This window comes from Tiliqua scincoides, chromosome 7, assembly GCF_035046505.1.
Source record: "Tiliqua scincoides isolate rTilSci1 chromosome 7, rTilSci1.hap2, whole genome shotgun sequence".
Lineage (NCBI taxonomy): Eukaryota > Metazoa > Chordata > Lepidosauria > Squamata > Scincidae > Tiliqua > Tiliqua scincoides.
In genome coordinates, this window is record NC_089827.1 from 24,309,778 (window position 1) to 24,334,983 (window position 25,206).

The 25,206-nt window shown below is 44.2% G+C and overlaps 1 protein-coding gene and 1 pseudogene across 1 annotated transcript in view; one reads left to right on the top strand and one right to left on the bottom strand.

Moving 5' to 3' along the window:
• Positions 1–25,206, top strand: part of MAGI2 (membrane associated guanylate kinase, WW and PDZ domain containing 2) — a 747,493-nt gene that overhangs the window by 327,639 nt on the left and 394,648 nt on the right. The window lies entirely within an intron of this gene.
• On the bottom strand, positions 10,302–10,415 carry LOC136657849 (5S ribosomal RNA; annotated as a pseudogene).

A 25,206-nucleotide genomic window follows, 5' to 3' on the forward strand; every position in this document is an offset into this window, starting at 1 on the left:
ACTGGGGCATCGCGACCGCCCCGGTCTGAGGTCCCTAGCCTCTGCCCCCTTAAGGGGCGGGGACAGGGGGGAAGGCAGCAATGTGATCCCTGCAGGGCTCTCCAGCCGCTTTGAAGTGAAAATAGAGCAATCGCGCTCCACTTCTGGTTTTTCGGAGGTGGCGCGTGATTGCTCCTCTTTCACTTCAAAGCAGCTGGGAGCCCTGCAGGCGCTCGCGCAGGGCTCCTGACACCCCTGGAAGGCTGCTGCAGAGACTGGTGAGTACATCCCAGTCCCTGCAGCCCCCCTGAGCAGCGCGATCCTGGGAATCGCTTTGCTGCCTCCCTCCCTCTCCCACAAAAACTTAGTTGCTCTCAAACTCTCCCAGAGAGTTCCATTTGTCTAGTACGTTATTTATCTGAATGTTGCTATTACAGTGTTCCACTAGAGATGGAGACGTAAAGCTAGCAGTTTAACATGTTAATGATATATGTTAAATTGCAAACACCAGTAATGAGGAACCGATTCATGAGTAATGAGTTTACAATTCCCCTCCTCCCCATGGAGATGGCCAGATCTATGCACTGCTGAGAATTGCAGCAACCTAGTGTGAAAAACCAATCATTGTTTCTTTCCTCCAATTTAAGAAAAAACTTCACACAATCTGGACAGTAATTTATAACAGCAAAGTCATGTTATCTAGTTGGTCCTCCTTATTTGACTTTTGATATTGCAAGACGGGACAGAGAAACACTACCGTGTAGCAATAATGCCAAAAACAAAGATAAATGCATTTTTACAAATGGTTTTCTCATCTCATATAGTAAAGGATTTTGTAAGTGAGGATTGACAGGTGAAATATTAGAAACCATAATTGGGAAGAGAGGAAAGCATCAAGGCTAGAATCTTATGCACAGATAAGCCATCATGAGGGTCATAAATTTCAGATCAACAAATGCACGTATAAAAACAGCTGTCAGGAGTCTTTAAATGAAGCTAGATCTTCTAATTCACATGCTCCGGAAATCCCGAACAATATCTGTCCTAATGTTGAGCCTGTTTGTTTGCTTGAAAATACTACAATCCTGTCTGCTGCTATTTAAAGCACACAAGGTGGCTCACAATAGACCAACATGTCAAAAAGCAACATATGAAGTCAAAATGAAAGCAGAAAAATACAAAACCAGCTCATCAGATAAATATAAGCCAAAGGCAAAGAGACAGATAAAACAAACCTGGTGTGGGGAGGCTCCAAGAAGAAACACTTAAACAACCCAATGGATCAAAACTAGTCTGCTGGAAGAGAAACGTCTTTCCCTTGGCCTAGAACAGGGGTCTCCAAACCCCAGCCTGGGGGCCAGATGCAGCCCGCAGCAAGCCTCTTTCCGGCCCACAGCCAACCTCTTGTCCCCTGAAAGCCTCTGGCCCGCTCAACTGAACATGACCAGAACTGTGCTCTGTGTCTGGAGGGTGATCTGAAGGCCAGAGAGGTTGAATGAATGAGCCCATTCATTCATTTATTCACTCATCTAAGTTCCATTTCTAATTTATTTATTTAAATTTTATATTTAAATTTTTTTAAAGCCCTCCACACCACCTCATGTGGTGACCCTCTGGCCAAAAGGTTTGGAGACCCCTGGCCTAGAACTAGATCATTTAAGGCAGAACATTCCAGATGTCAGCAATTAGCAAGAAACAATTAGCAGCAATTAGCAGGATATGCAGCAGAACCTCTCTCTGTGGTTTCAGGGAACAGGCAAGCCCTTTACGTATCCTGATCCTACCTAAGCTATTTAGGGTTTTAGACAACAATTGGGGCTCTGTAGCTGTGGGACTCATTGGTTTCCTCCAGTCTTTCAGATTTCATAAAAGAGTTTTTCTGCCCAAAGGATCAGGTGAGGCCCAGCCTGCCTCACAGCAGTTTGCCCGTTGCATGTTCTAGGGAGCCTTGGGGTGTTCCTCAATATGGAATTCAAGCCCAAATCCTATCTAACTTTCCAGCACTGACTTAGCTCTGCCAATGGGGCATGTGCTGCATCCTGCAGTTGGGTGGCAAACATGGAGGCTTCCTCAAGGTAAGGGAATGTTTGTTCCTTTATCTGAGAGCTGCATTGCCCTTATCTCAGTGCTGGAAAGTTGGTTAGGATTGCGCCCTCAATTGATTAACAGTGGTCCAGCTACCCTTTAAGACAGATTGTCCACTACTGTTTATCGTCCCCTGCAACTCATAGCCAGAGAGGAGTGTTATGTGTTTTCTAGGGTACAGCAAGTCCTCACTTACCTAAGGCAGCGCTGGCCTCTGGGTAGTGTGGAAAACCCTGCAGACACCTCTGTAGAGCTCCCCAAGCCTCCAAAAATCAGAAGTGGGTCACAATAGTTTGTTTTGTTTGTTTTGTTTTGTTTTTTGCTTTTTGGAGGCTTGGGGAGACCTGCAGATGTGACTATGGGCCTTCCCACACACCCCAGAGGCCAGCACTGCCTTATGTAAGTCTAAAAATCCCCTTTGGGCCCCAGCAGCAATGTGATTGTGGAGATCACATCTCTGGCTTCACCATTGCCTCTCCCCTTAAGTGGGCAGAGACAGAGCTTCCCTGGCTGGGGTGCTGCAATGCCCCAATTTGGGAACTGCTGAAACCTATCTACAACTTTAAGTGAGGACTTTTTGTATGTTCTTCATTCACATATAGTGAGTCCTACAGGCTTGACAATGCCCCACCCCACATGAATTCACAGTGTGCTTCAGGAGGATTTGGAATCTGCTCCCCAAATCTTTTGCAGTGCACAGAGGGTGTGTGTGTTTTACAGTGAAACTTGAATGTTGCTGTAATTCTAATGTTTTATAAGTTATAGTCTAGTTTGGATTGTTTATAACATCGTAATATGCTTTCCTAAACTTTGGGATATGGGTATACCAATATTTTGTTCATTATTAAATATTGAACTTTGCACAGGATAATAGCTGATGATGTTAAGACATAGCCATCTGAACAAACACATTTGCTGTTTGTATCTTGCTGTGGTTGTCAGTGGGTTTGTCAGAAAACCTGTCTTTCTCAATTATAATTGACACAGTGTTCAGATATCATGTTTCAAAAACACTTTTGCCCTTTCAACTTTTAGGCAATGGGGTGGCTAAAGAATTAATACATTCCTTGTTAGACCTTTATATAAAAGATGATCACGTAGCACTTTTCTGCTTGCCTGTTCTTTAAAGCAGGGGTCTCCAAACCCTGGCCCAGGGGCCAGATGCGGCCTGCAGCGAGCCACTATCTGGCCCACTGCCAGCCTCTTGTCCCCTGAAAGCCTCTGGCCTACTCGAGTGAACATACCAGAGCTGTGCTCTGATTGCATCTGGAGGGTGTTCTGAGGGTCGGAGAGGCTGAGTGAATGAGCCCACTCATTCATTTATTCATTCATCTAAATTCCATCTCTAATTTATTTATTTAAATTTTATATTTACATTTTTTTCTGACCCTCAGCACTGCGCCAGATATTTCATACGGCCCTCTGGCCAAAATGTGAAAATATAAAAAGTTTGGAGATCACTGCTTTAAGGCAAACTATGACAACCACCCTGTGTAGGATTTACAAGAGGGTATTGTTTTTCCCCCCTGGCAATATCAGATGTATGTGCTGCTGTTGCATGTGCTGCTGTTGCTCACTATCAGGAGTGTAACTATTAAGTGGGAACGCACAGAAATGGAATTCAAGTCTAGCTTTGTCTCAGGGGTGGTGTTAAGGATCGGCCAGGTTGGGCACTAGCACAACACACCCATCACACCTGATCATACCATCAATATCAGTTGTAGCACCCAATGAGCCATCAGTCAGCTGGAAGATTTTGTCCCAGGGTCCCCATAAACTGGCCAGAGCACTGCTGTGTGTTCATGTTGAAATGGCTGAGTGTCATCAGATCTGGGCACTTAGACAACTATGGGCGCAATCCTGAAGCACCCTTGGGCCCATGTAACTCCCTTGCACCCTTGCCTGGGATGTGGGGGAATTCCCCTTGCCTCCAGCTTAGCCAATTCTGGCCTCAGTCTTACACTGGATACAGCGCAGGCCTCCTGGCCTGCCTGTTCTGGCACAAGATAGAATTGCACTGCACAACAGTGCTCAGGCATTTATCAACTGTTTCCAGAGACAGACTACAGTACAGTGCAGAGTACAGGACAAAGTGAATAGATGGAGTTTTGACTAGAATAAGAGGAAAGGAAAATAGTAGTTTCTTGGAGAGGCACAAAAGGAGCTCTGTGGCAAAGTAAATAGACTGTTCAGAGCAGCTATTTTCAACCACTCTGCCGTGGCACACTAGTGTGCCGCAAATGGTCCCCAGGTGTGCCGCGGGACTTTGGTGGAGGGTAATTTATTAATAGGACCATTGGGGGATATGAGCCCTCCACCAACAGCATGGTGTGCCTTGTCAATTGTCAAAAACTGCTGGTGTGCCTTGACAATTTTAGTACCTTGTCAGTGTGCCATGAGACGAAAAAGACTGAAAATCACTGGTTGAGAGGCTTGGAGTTTTATAATAATAATAATAATAATAATAATAATAAAACTTTATTTATATCCCGCCCTTCTCCCCAAAGGGACCCAGGGTGGCTAACAACATATAAAAGAGATTAAAACATAATTTCACAAACAGATAAAAACATATTAAAAACACATTAGCAGAACCCATAAAAACAGTAGTCAGATAAAAGTCAGAATAAAAGAGCATAAAACAGCAGAGGAATCAGGCCTGTAAAAAGCAACTAAAAAATGTATAAAAGATGTTAAAAAGGCCATGAAGTCAGAAGGCTTGGTTAAACAACAAGGTCTTCAGGCCTCGCCGAAAAGTCTCAAGAGAGGGAGCCATTCTCAAGTCAAGGGGAAGGGAGTTCCACAACGTTGGTGCCACTACTGAGAAGGCCCTATTTCTTGCCGCCGCCCCACATACCTCCTTAAGCGGCGGCACTTGTAGAAAGGCCTTCTCTGATGACCTGAGAGGACGAACCGGATTGTACGGGAGTAGGCGATCTCTAAGATAGCCTGGCCCAGAACAGTATAGGGCTTTAAAGGTCAAAACCAGCACCTTGAACTGGGCCCGGAAATAAATGGGCAGCCAATGTAGCCCCCGGAGAAGCGGGCTGACAGAGTCAAACCGCCTAGCTCCAGTGACCACACGGGCCGCCACATTCTGCACTAATTGCAGTTTCCGAACAGTCTTCAGGGGCAGCCCCACATAAAGCGCGTTACAGTAATCTAACCTTGATGTCACCGTAGCATGGATCACCGTGGCCAGGTCTGCACGATCCAAGTACGGACGCAGCTGGCGCACCAGCCGAAGTTGAGCGAAGGCCCCCCTAGCCACAGCTGCCACCTGGGAATCCAGAAGCAGCTGCGAGTCCAGGTGGACCCCCAAGCTGCGGACCTGTTCCTTCAGAGGGAGTGCAACCCCATTCAGAGCAAGCCAATAATCCAGCACCTGCATTGAGGATTTCCGAACCAGGAGAGCCTCTGTCTTATCCGGATTTAATTTCAGTTTGTTAGCCCCCATCCAGATCCTCACTGCTTCCAGACAGCGCTCCAGGCCCTCAACCGCCACCCTGGAATCTGGAGGAAAGGAGAGATAGAGCTGGGTGTCATCAGCGTATTGATGACACCCCACTCCAAACCCCCGGATGACCTATCCCAGCGGTTTCATGTAGATATTAAATAGCATGGGGGACAGAATTGAACCCTGCAGCACCCTGCACCTCAAAGGCCAGGGTGTCGAACAGGCATCCCCCAGCACCGCCATCTGGGACCGACCTTCCAAGTAGGAGCAGAACCACCACAAAACAGTGCCTCCAACTCCCAGCTCGGCCAATCGGCCCAGAAGGATACCATGGTCAATGGTATCGAAAGCCGCCGAGAGGTCCAGCAGGACCAACAGGGACGCACTCCCCCTGTCCAGTCCCCGGCGTAGGTCATCCACCAAGGCGACCAAGGCAGTTTCCGTCCCAAAGCCCGGCCTGAAACCAGATTGAAAAGGATCCAGATAATCCGCTTCATCCAAGACCCTCTGGAGTTGGGCCGCCACCACCCATTCAATTACCTTGCCCAGAAACGGGATGTTGGAGACTGGCCGATAGTTGTTCAACACAGTGGAATCCAGGGAGGGCTTCTTCAGGAGGGGGTGAACCACTGCCCGCTTCAAAGCAAGTGGCAACGTCCCCTCCCCCAAAGAAGAGTTGACCACCCTCCCCGCCCACTCAGCCAGTCCACCCCAGGCAGCTCTTATCAGCCAAGCTGAGCAAGGGTCAAACAGGCAGGCAGATGGCCTCACACTCCAAAGGAGTCTGTCCACATCCTCAGGCTGCACAAGCTGAAAAGAATCCCACAACACTGGACAAGCAGTTGCCAGGGGGACATCATCAGACATTGTCAATGTGGCATCCAAGTCGTAACGAATGCGATCGATTTTATCTGCAGAATGTTGCGCAAACACGTCACAGCGGCTGACCGTGTATTCCTCCTGGTCCACTGGTGGGGCCTGATGGAGGAGGCCCCGCACCACAAGGAACAGCTCTGCCGGATGGCTATCAGCAGACGCAGTGGTAGCAGAGAAGAATGATTTCTTCGCTGCTACCACCGCCACGGAGTAGGCTCTGTAATGAGCTCTACTCCGTGTCCGATCAGATTCATCATGAGTTTTCTGCCACCGTCGCTCTAGACGTCTGCCCTGCCGCTTCATCATTCACAGCTCCTCAGTAAACCAAGGAGCCGCTCCGAGTCTGCGACGTGGCAGAGGTCGCTCCGGAGCAATCTCATCCACTGCCCTTGACATTCCAGAGGTCAACCAGGGCCTCAGATGAGGCGCCAGTCTCAGCAGTGGGAAAATCCCCCAGAGCCCTCAGGAAACCTTCAGGATCCATTAGCCTCTGGGGGCGGACCATAGAAAACGGTCCCCCGCCTCTGCGGAGGTAGGAAGTCGCAACCAGCCTAAACCTTACCAGGAAGTGATCTGTCCATGACAACGGAGTGATCTTGATCTCCTCTACATCCAGATCACTGCCCCCGTGCCCAGCTGTAAACACCAGGTCCAACACGTGTCCTGCAGTATGTGTCGGGGCTAAGATCTTCTGGGACAGGCCCATGGTTGTCATGGCAGCCATGAAATCCTGAGCTGCACCTACCGCAGGGGCCTCAGCATGAACATTGAAGTCCCCCAGCACTAACAGGCTTCAATGCCACCCCTGAGATCACCACAGTCAGCTCAGGCAGGGAGACTGTTGGGCAGCAGGGCAGGCAGTACACCAACAGAATCCCAATCCTGTCCGGTCCTCTCAACACAACATGCAGGCACTCAAACCCAGCAGACTGCTGGACAGGGCACCTGGTGAGGGAGATGGACTCAAGATAGACCACTGCAACTCCCCCTCCCCGTCCCTGCAATCTTGGCTGCTGCAACACCTGGAAGCCTGGTGGACAAAGTTCAGAGAGACTAATGCCTCCCTCCATGTCCAACCAGGTAGACTTCCCAGCCAAGGGGAGAGCCAAGACTTGAGACTCATAATATAAAGGATCTAAAGGATGATGTCTAAAGGCAGCTTGAAAGCTAAGAAGGTTCTGTCGTTTCTATGAAACTTGAGAGTCTAAGAAGCAGTGTCTTCTACTTTTTGGCTCAAAGGACTTCTGTTCTCACCTAAAACAAGAGAGTAGGAAAAATGTGTGCGTGCTAGAGAGGGGCAATAAGCAAGGAATCACAGCGGCAGGCTCCTTCCACAGGCAGATCCTTCCACAAGGCAGATCCTTCCACAGGCAGATCCTTCCACAAGGACATGAAGGGCACTGTTGTCTTCGATGGCTCCACATCAGACCCCTTTGACATCCGAAGCGGCGTGAAGCAGGGCTGTGTTCTTGCACCAACCTTGTTTGCGATTTTCTTTGCTGGCCTGCTGAAGCATGCCTTTGGAACTGCAACAGAAGGCATCTATCTCCGGACCAGATCAGATGGAAAGCTCTTCAACCTCTCTAGACTGCGAGCAAAGTCCAAAGTCCAGCTGAAATGTCTGCGTGACTTCCTCTTTGCCGACGATGCAGCTATCACTACCCACTCTGCCAAAGATCTCCAGCAGCTCATGGATCGTTTTAGCAAGGCCTGCCAAGATTTTGGACTGATGATCAGCCTGAAGAAAACACAGGTCATGGTTCAGGACGTGGACTCACCTCTCTGCATTACAATCTCTGCACATGAACTGGAGGTTGTCCATGACTTCGTGTACCTTGGCTCAACGATCTCTGACACTCTTTCTCTCGATACCGAACTAAACAAACGCATTGGTAAAGCAGCTACCACATTTTCCAGACTCACAAAGAGAGTCTGGTCCAACAAGAAGCTGACGGAACATACCAAGATCCAGGTCTACAGAGCTTGCGTCCTGAGTACACTTCTGTACTGCAGCGAGTCATGGACTCTTCACTCACAACAGGAGAGGAAACTGAACGCTTTCCACATGCGCTGCCTCCGACGTATTCTCGGCATCACCTGGCAGGACAAAGTTCCGAACAACACAGTCCTGGAACATGCTGGAATCCCTAGCATGTACGCACTACTGAAACAGAGACGCCTGCGTTGGCTCGGTCATGTTGTGAGAATGGATGATGGCCGGATCCCAAAGGATCTCCTCTATGGAGAACTCATGCAAGGAAAGCGCCCTACAGGTCGACCACAGCTGCGATACAAGGACATCTGCAAGAGGGATCTGAAGGCCTTAGGAGTGGACCCCAACAAGTGGGAAACCCTGGCCTCTGAGCGGCCCGCTTGGAGGCAGGCTGTGCAGCATGGCCTTTCCCAGTTTGAAGAGACACTTGGCCAACAGTCTGAGGCTAAGAGGCAAAGAAGGAAGGCCCATAGCCAGGGAGACAGACCAGGGACAGACTGCACTTGCTCCCGGTGTGGAAGGGATTGTCACTCCCGAATCGGCCTTTTCAGCCATACTAGATGCTGTTCCAGAACCACCTTTCAGAGTGCGATACCATAGTCTTTCGAGACTGAAGGTTGCCAACTGGTACAGTGGCAGGGCTTGAAAACCTTTCAAGGCATGTTGAAAGTTTACTGGTTCTGGACTCTGGATGTAACATGAATAGTTGAACAGTAACTTTCTTCAGACAGTTGTCAGCCAATTGACCATGGATGTAGGCTGGTGCAAAAGGTAAGCCCATGCCTGCCAAACCAGGCCAGCATGGGGGCCTGTGGGGGGAAGGGCAGGAAGGAGGTGTTTCAGGGGAGGGGAAGGGGGGCCATGGGCAGGCCACAGGTGAATGGGGGTGGGGCCAGTTTCCACCCACTTGTGCTAGATCCCAACCCTGGTCCCAAGCATCTCGGAGCAGCTCCCTTGCCCCAGGCTGGAATTCCCCTTGCCCCGGGCTGAGCTGCAACCGGCCCCACCCCCACATCGGATACAGGGCAGGCCAGCCAGCCTCCCCATTTCCAATGCAGGTTAGGATTGGGCTATCAGTTATATAGTATATATTATGAACAGAGAAGTATGCTCACCCTCTTTTTTTCCATCAAGCAAGCCATCCTATTTGGCATTCTTCCATCTTTTAAAGCATCATTTCTGGCAATATGGTGTCTGTAATAGTTCTGTCAGTTCCAAGTCTCCCAAATGGAAGACCAATATTAGTATTAATATTCACACTGCCTCTGGTATATCTGTGCTGGGCTTTTACTCATAGCATATCAGTGTGATCCTTAAGGCATTTATCAACTTTTCCATTGGCATGTTGGAGCATCCTCAAAGAGAACAGAAGGCAGCATACAATTTACAATTTACACTTTGGAGGGAAAAATTGTTAGAACTACAAAATGGAAACTGTAGAATATATTACTTACTAGCAGGCTTATTGAATTGCTGGTTTCTCATAAGAGGGTACTCCTGTCAAAGGCAATACAGAATACATTACATGGCTTATGGACTGCTTCAAATGCTGCTCTATTGGAAATGGAAGGTGGATAAGTGTCTGCAACTTAATAGTTCTGTTTGACAAAGAACTTAAGCAACTGCCTATACCTAATAACAGCTACATATTCAAAGTATTGACCAATTAAGTATCAGACGATTTGGCAAATATTACAGAAAAACCTTTCTATAAATTTTAGAGAGGGTAATGCAGGACCTCCTTGGTAGGAGGTCTGATCTGGAGGACAGAGCTTACCGCAGTTCCTCGTCTATAAGTCGACCCCACAGATAAGTTGAGGGCAAGTTTTGAGCCAACAATCATGGAATTTTCTATGACCCTTGGATAGGTTGGTTGGTTGGCAACCTTTAGTCTCGAAAGACTATGTTATAAGCCTACAGCACCTGGTATTCCCAAGTGGTCTCCCATCCAAGTACTAACCAGGCCTGACCCTGCTTAGCTTTCGAGATCAGACGAGATCGGGCATGTGCAGGGTAATAGTTGGAATAAGTTGGGGGTTAAACTTAGGGGGGTGTCTGACTATAATTTTGTCTGATTTTAAACAAAGCCAGATCCTGAAAAGTAACCTACTACTAATTGTTACCTAAGAACTGTAGTCTCTAATTCATTAAAAACATAGTAAAAGATCATAAGATACATTTTTATTCTTTTTTAAATTCTGGTCTTCACCACCTTTTTGTAAACACTGTCAGAGTAAGTGCACTGTAAACTACATACCAGTAAAACAGTGGTTCCCAGCCTGGTATTCATGTACTCCCAGGGACACTCAACAGGACCTTTAGGGGTACTTGAAAAAGAATGGCAAAAAGGCAGGCCGTGCTCCAGAATGCCTTGCAAGGCAGGAAGGGAGGTAGCTAGTTGGCTGTGAAAGCCCCACCAATAGCTAGTTTTTGGTCATCAATTCATGTATAAACCAGTGATTGAAAACCAGCACAGTAAAAAAAACTGAAACATAATATGGAAAGTGATCAATCACCCAGAATTTCTCAGCACACTTCTGGTGCAAAACAGTGCAAAGGCAGATTCTTCTGTTCCTCAAACAGATAAAAAGAGAAAACACTGTGATGAATAAATGAAGTCTGGGTTTTCATATAGAGGAGATGAGGGCTTGTATTATTACAAACATTTTGCTAATATGAAGGGTACAATTTATGGAAATGGGCTGCCAAGGGATATGCAAGTGAAAAAGGTTGGGAACCACTGCAAGAGATCCATGAATCAAATCCACCTTTAAGGTGGACATGAGGAGAACCATGAATCAAAGACACCTTTAAGGTGTCTGGTTAAACCAGAAGCTCTACATACAACATACAACCTACAACCCATAACACATAACTGAGAGTGTGCAATTCAATTCACAGCAGAGAGCTGAGATATTTGCAGCCCTTTTTACTCAGAAGTAGACCCACTGCTTTCCATGGGTGTTATTCTTAAGTAATGGTGCACTGAATTGTAGCCTGGGAAGGAGGGTCCCATCCTGGTGTTTCAAAAAACAGACCTGCTTTGCAAGCATTTGCCAAGCAAAACCAGGCTGCAGTAGAAGGAAGGAGAATAAAAGGTTAACTTTGGCTGGAATGTCCCTGGAAAGTAACTATAGGAGGTGCCTGCCTGAGCTGAGCAACAGCTCAGCTGAGAAAGGAAACTATTCAGAGTTGAAAGGCTCTGCCCTCTGATTGACCCGGAGATAAGGTCAAGTGAGAAATGGAGCTTGATTAGTTGGCAAAAATTTCACGTACTATATGTGAGTATCTATGGTACTCTGTGCCTGAAGATAACATCTGTAGGTCACCAGTTTAAGATCACTGGGAGCTTCCATGAGTGTCTAGACCTTGAGAGGTGACTGACAAGCTGAGCTGAGTTTTTCCATCTGCTCTTTGGTAAGAGCAAAGAAGCTGCCCTCAGCTGCATGAGAGGGAAGGAGCTGCTTGTCAGCGTGAGGCAACTGTGGCCAGAATGGTTACCAGACTGTTGAAAGATCCATCTGGAATCTTGTTGTTCTTGAATGATTAGAATTCTTTGTTATTGTAAAAACTCCCTCAGGGATTCAGAGAAAGCCTGCCTATGTGAACCACCTTGTATTAAAGTCAAAGGAGTAATCCAATGACCAAAAAAGATGGTATATAAATACTGGTTTTTGTAGTAGTAGTTGTTGTTGTAATACAAAAAGCTCAGAGTGTTCCTGCAGCTTAGGAGAATGGCTACACCACTAAAAGATAACAGCTGGAGTTTGAAGGGTTCTATACTCCTAGAACAACATTGTAAAGACACTTAATTGGATCTAGTAAGCCTGCTGAAGTAAACCACCTCCAGCAATATCTGAAGTGCACTCTGAAGAGAAGGCCAAGTGGTATATCAGTGGTTCCCAAACTGTGGATCCTGCCCTGATTTTTGGTGGGTTATGGAACTGACAAACTGATAGCTACAAGGAATATTGAGCCCTATGGAAACCGAAACACAGCACCATGTGCACATTTGCTTGTGAGTAGGTGAATGTGCCTTGGTTCACTCTGAAGGGCAGGCCGAGGGGAATACAATACAACCAGTGATATTGATATGATCCCAATGATATGATATGATCCTAATGATATGATATATCCCAATGAAATGAATGTGGAGCTCACCGAATGCACCAGAAGGCTTTCTATCCCCCACCATAGTAAAACAGGTTTGAGCAACTGGCAAACTGAAACTTTTATAGTCTCATTAAGCTAGGTGGGTCCCAACAGAGTGTAATTTTTAAAAGTGGGTCCTGGTGCTGAAAAATTTGGGAAAGACTGTGTTATATAAATACAAAAATAAATACTGGCAAATAGTTGTGTTTTGTCCACAGCATATAAGCACGTGACACTATGTGCTATTTATTGTATTTGAAAATTAAACTTGCTCATCCTAAATGGGTGTGTGTGAGCTTGTTTGCACATAAAAGAGAAATGTTTGGTGTTAATGTTGGTCTTTCTGTGCCTGAGACTAGCTCCTAATTCTGTATCCCTACCCAGAACTAGAGTGAATTAGAGATTCTTGGAATTCTTTCAAAGACCTGTTGCTAAGATTCCAAATTGACATTACTGATCCTTGCATCTTAAATCTCAACTACATCTGTAAACTGAATTAACAAATTAACTGCAACAAACTTTGCATATATTTAGCAAACATTATCTAAACTGGGGAGGCAGACAGCATTCATGAAGCCTGCTGACACCTGGAAGTGACATCATTAAACAGGATGGCCAGAAATAAGCATTTTGTTCTCACATGGAAACTCATTAGCTGTGAATGACAGAAGAGAAGATGTATAAATCTTGACCACATTTTTAAGGTATGGCAGAGCCCAATTATCATGCTGGGAGAGAGCCCAAATATCATAAGGGCCAGATAAAGAGTTTCTGGGGTCCGCATCCAGACTGTGGGCCTCATGTTTGACACTCCTGATCTAAACCAACTGGGACAATTTTAAACTTGAACATGAAGCTTACCTCATTTTTGCTGCATCACAAATAAGACCAAGTAGCTCTAGTGTGCATGCATACCGATGGTGTTACTTGACCAACCAGACACTTCTATTTATGTTAATGTTAATTTATTGCTCTTGGGCTGATACCACTGTTATCGATACTGTTGTTGATTTTATTATTCACCATGAAAAAGAAAGGAACCTAATCTTGGACAAAACTCAAGGCTCTCATTGGCATTCCCAGTTCTGGTTCTTCACAAGTTCCTTCTGTACAGCTTTTCCATGAGTTCCTGTACAGCCCTATGGAAAGGGGATGTTTTCATATATTTGTGTATGTGGTGCTCTGGGATCATCTGGAACTTGAGACTGGCTAAACTAGGTACTAGTGGTGCTGGAATGTTCACTGAATTGAGGGGCACTATATTATTACAAAGTTTTGAAAGAAACAATGATAATGAATACAGGATGGGGCCGTTATTACTGTCTCATAGAACCTAGCCATGTACACACTTCATCAAAGGCAGTAATAACAGCAGCAATTGATAAAATTGTGTATATAAGAGCAGGCATGGTGCTTTAAAGATAGGTTACCTGAAGTGTTTTTCTGCTGTGAAGGGATGTGGCTCAGAAATGCTTACTAAAGATCATACCGCACCATTGGTGTAGCTTTTTTTAAGAACTTCAAAGCCTCACTGTAAAGGCCAAATGTACCCTTTTAGTTCTGTTCCAACACAGCTTGACAACCATTGCACAGATCTGGAGTGAGAAACAGCCTTTTCTCCGCAGCATTTCAAACAAATGTACTAATTGATACATAACACAAGCAGCACGCTGTTGGCAGCATGTATGACAGGTTGAAATCACTGTGTTGGTGTTGCTTTTCCTACTCTGGGAATTGCTTTTGGCATCACATTTCACAGCCTGTGGAATGGTCCTTGTGGGGGAAAAAATATTGGGATGCAACAGCACTGAGATTTGTTAGAAACTCATTTTCATTTCTTTTCTTTGTTTCCTTTTTTCTAGTAGGATGAGCAATTTTAATCTCGAAAGAAACTTAATAATTGGTAGGCTGGTGAGTGAAAGCAGTACAAGAATACTGTGGGAAAAATCTGGATCAGGTAAAACAGTCCCTTTCCAGAGATGTTCTTTGTAATCCACACATTGCACGGGCTTTCTTTTGGCATGCACTGTAGTAAAGCTTACTTTCACTTAGAAAATAACAGGTAGTCAACTGCACATTAAGCTCTCATTAAGCTATCAGTGATTTTCAACCACTGTGCAGCAGCACATTGGTGTGCCGTGAATGGTCCTCAAGTGTGCTGTGGGATTTTAGGGAAGGAACATTTATTAGGAAGACCATTGGGGGATGTGAACCCCCTGCTGGCAGTGTTGTGTATTTTGTCAGTTGTCAAAAAACTGATGGTGTACCTGACAATTTTAGTTCCTTATCAGTGTGTCATGAGATGAAAAAGGTTGAAAAATCACTGCTCTGTATCCTTTAAATCATATCCATAAGATAATGTATTTATTAGATTACTTCTTGAGACAGACTTTTTAAAATTATGAATAACTACTGCATCACAGACGTGAAACAGTAAGCAGTGGAGGAAGCCCTCATCCCACAGCTCATGCAAGAGGTCAAACAGTTGCCCTCACGCTGAGAGCAGTTGCTTCAGGCCAGTGCGAGCTCCAACAAATCTCTGGAGGCTAGAGGCTCATTGGAGGCTGGGGGCTCCCTGAGGGCCGCATTGAGAGGCCTTGAGGGCTGCAAGTGGCCCCAGGGCTGGGGTTTGGGCACCCCTGCTTTGGATGACCTTTAACTGCCAAAAAGCAACAAAGTTGTCCATTTTGTGAACTGTGCAATTCTCAATTGTTGCCCTTTGTGTGAACTGTGGTGTGCCAATTGGTCTATTCCACTCTTGTTTGTTTCCTGTTTCCTAAATGGGCAAAACATTCAAACTGACCTGGTTTAAAAGAAAACTTAGAGTTACTGATTTTTTTTTTTAACTCATTAGTTCAGGGGCATACTTGGGCAGGACACAGGAATAACAGGAAAAAAGAATAGGAGAGCAATTGTTTCCACTAAGAACCAACAGTCACTCTCAGAGGAGGCCTGCCTGCCATGCTGTGTTTCAGACAACATTCCTCTGAAGCATCGTCCATGGCTATTATGAGGTATTAAAAAACAAATGCTCTTAAAATACAAAATTAAAAGCTGTAGACTTAGACTTGCTCACAAAGGCAGGTTGTGTTGCCCCTCAGCTTCCAGCCATGTGAATTTTTCATTCAAACGGTGACTTAAGGAAATCCCAGATAGTTACAAGAATGGAAACTTGAGCCTTGAGGAAAGCCAGATAGTAAGAAATGTTCATGTTTCTAGTAGCTGTTAAGATGAACAGGAGCAGGGCCTATTTGGGGGGGGGGGTTAAAGGGGGTAATTTGTACCCAGATCCAGGGTCAAAAGGGGACCCAGGATTCAAAGGAGGGGGCCCAGAAATTTACTGAAATCTTATATTTTCCTATTTTGCTCAGACTCGCTGCCAGCGTGGGATGCTGGGCTCGCGCAAGCCATGTGCACTAGGCCGATGAATAAATACATGACACTCCTTTACACAGTGTCAAATCTGGGAGGAAACTGGCCTGCTACAGTAACTCTTTGGCTTGTGGATCCACTTACCACGAAGGAGTGCATAGGAGCTCAGGGACACAGCTGTGGACTACAGCTGCTGCAGAAGTATATTTTGGTACACACAGAACATTTCTGTTATAGTGTGAGCCTAAATGCATGGATACTAATTTTCTGCAATGATTTTCTATATTTAAAAGATTTTAGAGAGTTGGGAATGCATTTGGTTTTCCATATTACTGCATCTAGCTTCCAACGCTGTGCAGGTTCTGCATTGGGAAACCCGGTAGACCTGGGCTCCAAAGATTTTTCTGACTATTGCCACCCTCCCCCTGTTTTGTCCCCTCCCCACCTCTGTTCTGCCCACCCTTGTTTCACCCTGCAATGATATATTGCATCTCAGCTCTGTTTAATGGTATAAAAGAGGGCACTGTATCTGCAGATCCCATATCTATGGATTCACTTATCCGTGAATCAGGTCCATGGCTTCCCTACATGTGCTCCCTGCACATGCCCCCTCAGAATGGGAAGGGAGCTCCATTTGCTTCACCTTTGGAGGGTCTTCTGAGCCAATCACAGGCTGCACACGTTCCTCTGTTGCCTCTGCTGGACGCAGATTTACTCTTAGTAAAAAAAAAAATGAATTACTTTTTTTCCCCTGAAAAACCGGAAGTGATGTTTTAAATGCCTTATAAGACATTGGAAGACCTGGGAAAGTCCCGTAGGGCCTCCCAGATCTGTTGTTCCACTTTCACATGCAGTGCTGCCCGTATCCACTGTTTCACTTAATTGCGAGGTGTTCCGAAATTGAACCCCCACAGATATGCGGGCACGCCTGTATTCTGTTTGCTTCCAGGGTTCCCTTTGTGCTCTTCAAGGACTTGTTCTCAAAAACTCTCTCTAGACTTACAGTTTCCTATCTTGCCTGTTTTTCTTCCCTGGTTTCACAAGAAGAGGAAAATAATCAGAATATGCACAGGGTTCCCCCTTCCCTTAATGTGACATGCAGATTTTGAACATAGTTCCATCCTTGGGAGTAGTTCCTATTGGCCACACATATGAGAAACCTGCATATCTCTTGGTGATTTCAGGCCCAGTTCACAAAAGAATATAATTCCTTGATGTATCATCAGTTGATTACACAGGCCTACAAAATTGAAGGTCAGAAAAGTTTTTCCCAAACTTTATGGTGGTTTGATATGAATTTGGGGTGCCGATTCCAAAAATGGCATCCGTTTTGCCCTATCACGTCTAGTTTTGGAGATATGGCATAACCTCATTAGTGACTGATTCAAACAGCTTCCTCATGAGGAAGCCATGGTGTAGGCTTCTTCATGAGGAAGCTGCTTGAACCATTCACTAAAGACGCTATGTCATGTGTCCAAAACTAGACGTGATAGGGCAAAATGGATGCCATTTTTGGAAACAGCACCCCAAATATATCCAGGAATTGGTGTAACATTTAAGGAAGCAAAATGCATGTTGGCCTGTGTTACTTAACACTCATTGTCTGGCAGTTGAATTTGAACCAACCTCATTGAAAAGCATTCCGTTTCAGGGGATGTGTAACATGAAGGTTGTATTTTAATTACAGGCACTTGTGCATGCACACATTGTCATGATTACAGTAATTAAACAAGAAACTTTTATGTGTGAACTCATCCTCAGCGCTGAGAAATACTGAATTTGCAGTGATGTAAAACAGGAGTGGGCAGACCTTAAGTGTCCAGGTGCTGTTTTCTTCCCCCTCCCCCCGCACTACCATTGCAAAATAATGACTTGGAGAGATGGAAGGTGTTGCAAAATGGTAGCTTGAAGAGGCGGAGCCAGTTTCAAAATGGCAGCTTGTGCAATAATTGACATATTTGGGTTGACAGAAAGAAAGAGGCATATCAAAATTATTGTTTTCAATTTTGGTAATGGAAAAAAAAATGTTTCAAGAGGAAAACACACACACTCCCACCACTCTGCTGGGAGTCAGGGAGAAAGGTCATTTTAAAAAATCAAACTGTCGAGGTGATTAGAAATGAGGTTCAGGAGTGATTTTAGGTCACCATAGGAACAACTAATAGCTATGATCTTCTACTTCCCTCTGATGCAGAAGCTCCATCTGTAGTGTTTAATAAATGAAGGATTATTCAAAAATGAAAGTCACTAAGTAATGAACACGTATGTGTGAATCAGCCCTCAGTTTTCTATCAGAAATATTCTTTGCTGGAACGATTCTTCTGGGACACCTACTGATCCCAGCAGTATTTCCATTTAATGAAGAGAGTATTTATGCATCCTAGGGCGCAATCCTATCCTGCGCTGGAACAGGCAAGCCAGGAGGCTTGCGCTGTATCCAGCACAGGATTGTGACCAGAAGCTGCTTAGCCAGAGGCAAGGGGAAACTTTTCCCCTTACCCCTGGCAAGGGCTGATGGCCCCTATGGGTCGCCTCGAACTTGCACCACCTCTGGAGGTGACACAAGTTCCTTGCGCCGACACGACGTCCTCGTAAGGAGACACAAATGTGCCTTATGGCACGTTTGTGACCCTTCCAGGCTGGCGCAAGGGACTTGCATTGGCCAAAGGCGCAGTTAGGATTGCACCCATAGTTATGAAATTCTATCCAACTTTCCAGCGCCAATGCAGCTGCAATGCAGCCCCATGATAAGGAAACAAACACTTACTTATCTTGAGGAGGCTTCCATGACTGCCCACCACAACCACAGGATGCCCTATTGGCACGCCTACACCAGCACTGAAAAGTTGGGTATGATTGGGCCCTCATTTATTTAAATAAGGTATGAATATACTGCCTTTTTTGAATATGCTTCAAACATTTTCTCAAAACAGTTTACAAGTAAAGAATGAGAAATATAAAAGTCAAGACTAAAATTAGGTAAACATATACTTGAATATAACATTAATAAAATATTTATAAATCACCAAGCAAATAGTCAAGTTATGTAAAAAAAATAAATTCCTCTCAATTCAAGTTCTAAAGCTTTATTGCAAAGAGTTTCCTGAACATGTTGCTGATAAACAATCTTACAATTCACAAAATGGCAGTGGGAGTGCTTTAAAATGTACAAACTGTGGTTTACAATTATCATGGCCAAATGCTCGCATTCGTACTGTTATGAGAATGACCTAATGATCACACGGTGCATTTTTTGAACTATCAGGAGCTAGACTGAGAACAAAGGCTTTATAAAATAATGGTTATAGAACAGAGGTGAACATGAATTAATTCAACAATTCTTTCCCATGCATCCATCTTGAATCTGTTTCCATTGAAGCTAAGTGTCTGTTAGCTTCAAGCAAGAGATGGAAGCAAGATTTAATGCTGATTGGTGATAAAGCAAGCTCAAGGCCATGAAGGTAAACTCCTGGCATTGCTTATTTAAGCATCAAAAATTTGGAGGACAGTGGTAAGCACATACTTTGTATGTACATATAATAAAGCTCCCAGGTGTAATCTCCTGGTGAGACTGCACATCTCCACTTAAAAGGATCTTGGCTAACAAGTATGTACCATGCAGTCAGTAAAACAACACCAGCCTATATAAACCAATGGTTTCAATCTGTATAGGCAACTTCACTTGTCATATGATTTGTGAACCTGTCAGACTGTCTCTTCTTGCTGGCTAGAGTTGCTGGATCACAGTTGCCCAAATAAGAGATATTTGAAGCTTTTGTCCCTGAAATAAGAGTTGTCTGCTGTGTTCCATCAAAGCACAAACTCTGGAAATAAGAAACATCCACGGTTATCCACAGAACTATAGTCAGGATTATGTATATGCCACAATTCTGTGGCAGTGAAGAAACAGCACAAAATTCAGCTTCCGGAGAATCTCAGCATGTTTCTAGTTGTCACATTTGTGAAAATAGGTTTGAAAATCTGTGAGCAATCTTAAGAAGCCGGAGATTTTCAAGTGGTTGGGGTCAGGACTTCAGTATCTTTACCCTTCCCCTAAGTCAGACAAGCAGTACCAGAATATATTATGTAATAGGAAATGTGTAGCAAACTTTTTGCTTAATTTGCATAATTCAGTCATGTTGCTTAATTCAGTCTTTCTTGGCAGAAAATTTGAATTTTCTGGCTGCACCATTGAAAGTGTTCACCCCCCCCCCCCCCCACACACACACACAGCCCTACCTATGTTGCTGTCTCAGACACAATGATTCTAGAATAAAATAAAACACAGAACATCCATTTCACCCTGTGAAATTAGGTAATGAACCTACTGGCAATAAATTGTGGGAACAAATTAGGATGTGGAGGTTAAGATGTAAACATGACTTTGAAATAGTTTCATATTACTGTTGCAAACAAGAGCAGGTTCCCTCCACACATGCACACACAAGTGAAAATGTTTCCATATATACTCTGGGCTAGTCTAAGACCTCCCAGGGCCAGAGGCAGAGTACTAGTTGCGGCTGGCCCCTGTCTTATGTGGTGCTTTGCTATGTCTATTACCTTACCCAGGAACACAGCAGCTGATCTGCCACACTTCCTCTTCTGCTCTTCCTTTTCCAACTGGGAAAGTGCAAAGAGGAAGAGTGGATGAGCCAGACAGATGGACAGAGGTGGGCACAATGGCTGCTCCTACCATGCCACCTGACTGAACCAGTGTGGACAGGCCAGACCTATTTATCCTGTGCTTTTCTTTACTTTTGCCTGTCTCTTCTGTTGCTACGCAGAATCAGCAAACTGGAACGTAGGAGTATCCTGCATTCTGAAACACTCACAAACACAGGCTTTATAGATACATTGGCTTCCTGCCCCTATGCTAAGGCAGAGTGGACAAATATAGCTGGAGAGAGGGAGGCTTTCCTTTGCTATGAACTCGCCATCTAAAATATAATTGTGAAGACAAATATTTTGAGCAGGCTTCAGTTCACTTTTGCTGCCAGCATTGTTCATTTTTAAGTAAACTATAGGTAGGTTAATGGAATAGATCTGGCAGAGAAAAATGTGCTTTTATTTCAGGATCCTATTAGGAGAGAGGGGATTGCTGCATTTTTTATAGGACGGATTTGATAACCCTTGTGCTAGCAAAACTCATATGGACTTCAGTGACATTTTTGCTAAAGTAGGAAACACCAGATTTGATTCATGCATGTAACCTGAAATTACCTTCAGAATGTGCTTTGGCATCTCAAGTTAGAACCTCTTTAATCCATTTTCCTTGAAATTTATTTTCAGTTCTGCCTACTCCAGTTTCATGTTCCTGCAGTACTGTTTCACTTCTATCTTACAGCTTACCTGCAGCGTTCTCAAATGCAGGTGGATTGTGTAAGCAAGGGCATTACATCAAAGATTTGAACCATTTAATGAAGAGTGGGTGTGCCAGGGTATGGGAGGAGGAGAGGAACCACGTTGGAGCATGCAAAGCAGATTCAGTCCTGCAGTCTGCACTGTACCCATTAAAAGCAGCAGGCATGGCCTTTACACCAACAGTGGCTATTTCAACATAGCTCTTTCATACTATTGCTCCTAGGACGACAGCACCTAGCAGCTTCCAGAAGAGCAGGCAAGGGAACACATCAAATGCAGACATATTCTGTTTTGTTTGAGACAGGACCAACCCTAGACATTTAACCCCACTAGAAGGCCAACAGGGACGGGATAGTTCTCAATTCAATTGCGATTTATCCTTATCATTAAAAAGATCCAAACATCTGTGAAATTGATTGTGATAAACACCTTGCACTCTCCCTCACACATCTGGCTAGCCAGCTGTTAGAAACAGGATGCTGAACTAGATGGACCCCCAGTCTGATGGAGCAGTGTGCTTTGTAAATATTTCTGTGTGTTCCAACCTCCTGACTTGTGTCCATTATGAGGGAGAAGTTAAGTTTTGTTTTGTTTTTATTGTAGTGGTTTTGTGCCATTGCACTCACACATCCATTCATCTAAGTGCCTTGAGACTGATCCACAGTGATTGCTACAGCATGAACTACAGTACTACAGCATGTCACACAGATACTCTCCTTTCTCCCATCAGCCTCCTTGGCCCTTACAAATCCCAGCCATGTCTAGAATCCCAACAGTGCCCAATCAGAGAATAGTGAACCTTAAATTACCGAGAACACACCTTACTACCCTTCATATATTATTCTCAAAAGGAGAAAATGTGTAGATTCAAGCTCTCTGCATGATGGGCAATTGGCTTATGTCAGTGGTCCCCAAACATTTTAGAGGCCTAGAGGCTGCTGACTGATTTATAAATGCCAAGGGATTTGGCTATAATGGAGATTGGGCAGCAGTGCTCCCCCCACAAGTAGCAGCTTGTTTAACTGTGATGCACGTAGCCTAATCTGCCCTGTCAGTTTTGCGAACCACCAAAAATTGGGTCACAACCCACTGGTGAATCCCGGATCCACTGGCTTATATCAGTGGGATATATAGTAGGATATATTGGGATATATGGATATATTGGGATATATATATACAATATATCAGTGGGATATATTGGGAACCGCTGGCTTATATCAAAACTGAATGTATTCTAAACCAAAGAGCTGCAATTTTAAATCTGAAATGCCAGATGTTTTCAGAAGCTATTTATAGGACTGATACAACAAATATAAGTGCATTACATTTACAGGATGTGCATGTTGGTCATGATAAAATATATTCCTCATATTAAGAAGTGTGATTTCAGAGATGCTCCTATCTGTTAATTCTCTTGTGTACAGTAGCAACATATGTTTTTTCTACCTCTACAGTGCTTAATATAATGCAACTGACACTTACAGCCATAGGTTTTTCAAGGGAGTTAGCTCACACTTGGGAATAACTCTAGTGGGGACTCCTGAGGCTTGAATGTATTTACAGGCATATGGAATCAACAGGGGACCACCTAGCCCATCCATGGGGACCTAGATCATCATTCCTCTCTTTGGTTTTATACAATTGAGCTCTCTATTGTTAGTGCACTTGCAAGAAGTTTCTTTCCATCTCCTCAGCTGTTTCTCTCCCACTCCCACCACCAAATGATACTCTGTCTTGACTGTTGTGCCTAAGCAAAAATGTTCAGGACTTGCACAAATTCCTTTCAGTCAATTGAAGCTAAAGCTGTGGTAGTTATGCATCTTGATGACAGACATCTGTTATTGGCACACCATTATTGTTCTTTCTTTGCTGAAAGTTTGTGCCATTCTGTTTCAGCTGAAATTAAGTTTTTGTGACCCTGGCAAGTGCCAAGCCTTTTAGAAATATATGAAGGCAGCAAAAATAAAAGATATTTTTAAAAACAGAAACAGATATACAGCATCTCACAAGGTGATTTCCTGAAATGTGGGTACATAGATATTGTATGCAGAGAACTGTTAGTATCTTTCATGTAAATCAGCATCCTAGAATTATACACTGGGTGAATTGCTGATAGATTGCTGATAGAAGTGAAGCTTGATAGCCAGTCATGGGTTCAGATTTCTGATAGAAGTGATGCTTCTAAGGAAGTCAGTAACTTAAGGCAAGGGTGTGGTGACTAAGGGAAGCAGTGAGTGCTGAGTGTGAGTGCTGGTTGAAGGAGGACCAGAGGATTTGGATGGCATGGTCATTCTAGTTAAATCAAGCTGGTCATTGCCGATTTTAAGATGACACTAGTTATGTACTGCTCAGGTTGTGAACTACTCTGCATGGTAGGGAAAAAAAGATTAGAGAGAATGTAACTCAGCAGAAGCAGTGCTGCTGAAAGGGCACCCCATGTGAGCGTTATACAGGCATGCCTCCATATCCGTGGGGGCCCCCATGTACTCTCCCATATCTTGAAAATATGATCAAGATTTGCATGCTTTCTCTACTGTCATTTGCAACTGATGAACTCCTAGGTGAGAATAAAGAGCTTATTTATGTTCGTAGGTTTTCTTAGCCAGCAATAACCCAACAGTTTAACATGTCCAGGTGGGAAGACCATGGTTGTGTCAAGGAATTAAAATCCATGTTGTTAAAAAAGGTCCAATGTTTCATTCTGTAACTTTTTCAGAACTTGTCAGGGAACAACCTATAGGCAACCTATCTAGGAGTTCTGAAAAAGTTACAGAATGAAACACTGGATCTTTTTTAACAACATGGACTTTAATTCTTTGACACAACCATGGTCTTCCCACCCAGACATGTTAAACCACTTATTTCCGGTCGTTAGTTGCTTAATGACATCACTTCCTGCTTAATGATGGCTCAGCAGGAGCCATGGATGCTAACTTTGGCCCATTGTATGAAACAAGTTTGACACCTCTCTCCAAGGCCATACTATATCATGACCCAAATTGCAATTGTTATATATGAAACTGTCCTTAATAACCCTCACAGAATATTGTTGCCTTGGATGTCTTAAGTTTCCTAATTCAATACCTCCTTTATCTGGAGATTTGCTTATCTAGATGATGTTTTGATTTTTAGTGATAGATATATTTAATAGTATTTCAATATACAGCACTACCTTGACTTTCACCCAATTGATTTCTGTCACTTTGCTGTTTCAGCTGTTTTCAACTATAATCACATTTCAAATTTTGTCCATGTGCTTTCCTCTTTCTTCCAGTTTCATCCAATCTTCCATGTCAGTGTTCTTATTCTTTACTAAGGTTTTGCACACATTTGCATGTGTTATATAGGTAGTTATGTACATTTTTTGCTAGCCAAAATAAATTTGCAAGATAAATAAGGCTATATTTTGATGTTCATCCATTTTTTACTTTCATGCTTGCTCTGGTCCCTGATCTGATGAAGGTAGAAGGTACTGCTATAACTAAATGAACTTGAATATGTAGCTTTTTAGTCATTCTCTTATACAAATGCGTCAATAGCTGGTTTCTAAATTGTCCCACGTCAAGTAAGTGGCCCTGGAGATGCCGCCATGTGGAGAATGCAATGTCTCATCCAGAGTTTCTGTGCCTACACTGACCACTTCCTAGAAGTGGTTCATGCCAAGTGCAGTACAGGAAAAGATAATACTTTTGTCCCATGGATCACTTCCAGGAAGTAGCAGCTTCATCTGTTGGTACACCTTGTATCCAATTGGGATAACTATGAGAACTTATTTTTTCCATGAGGCCCAGCCTCCCATGGCCATGTGGCCCAGTCACTTGGGCAGCTGCATATGGACTGACAAACATTTGAGCTGGTTCTGCTTTGGAATCTCAGTAAGCCGGTGAAGAGAGATCACTCTGCTAGTGAAAGGCACTTTCAGTTAGAATTT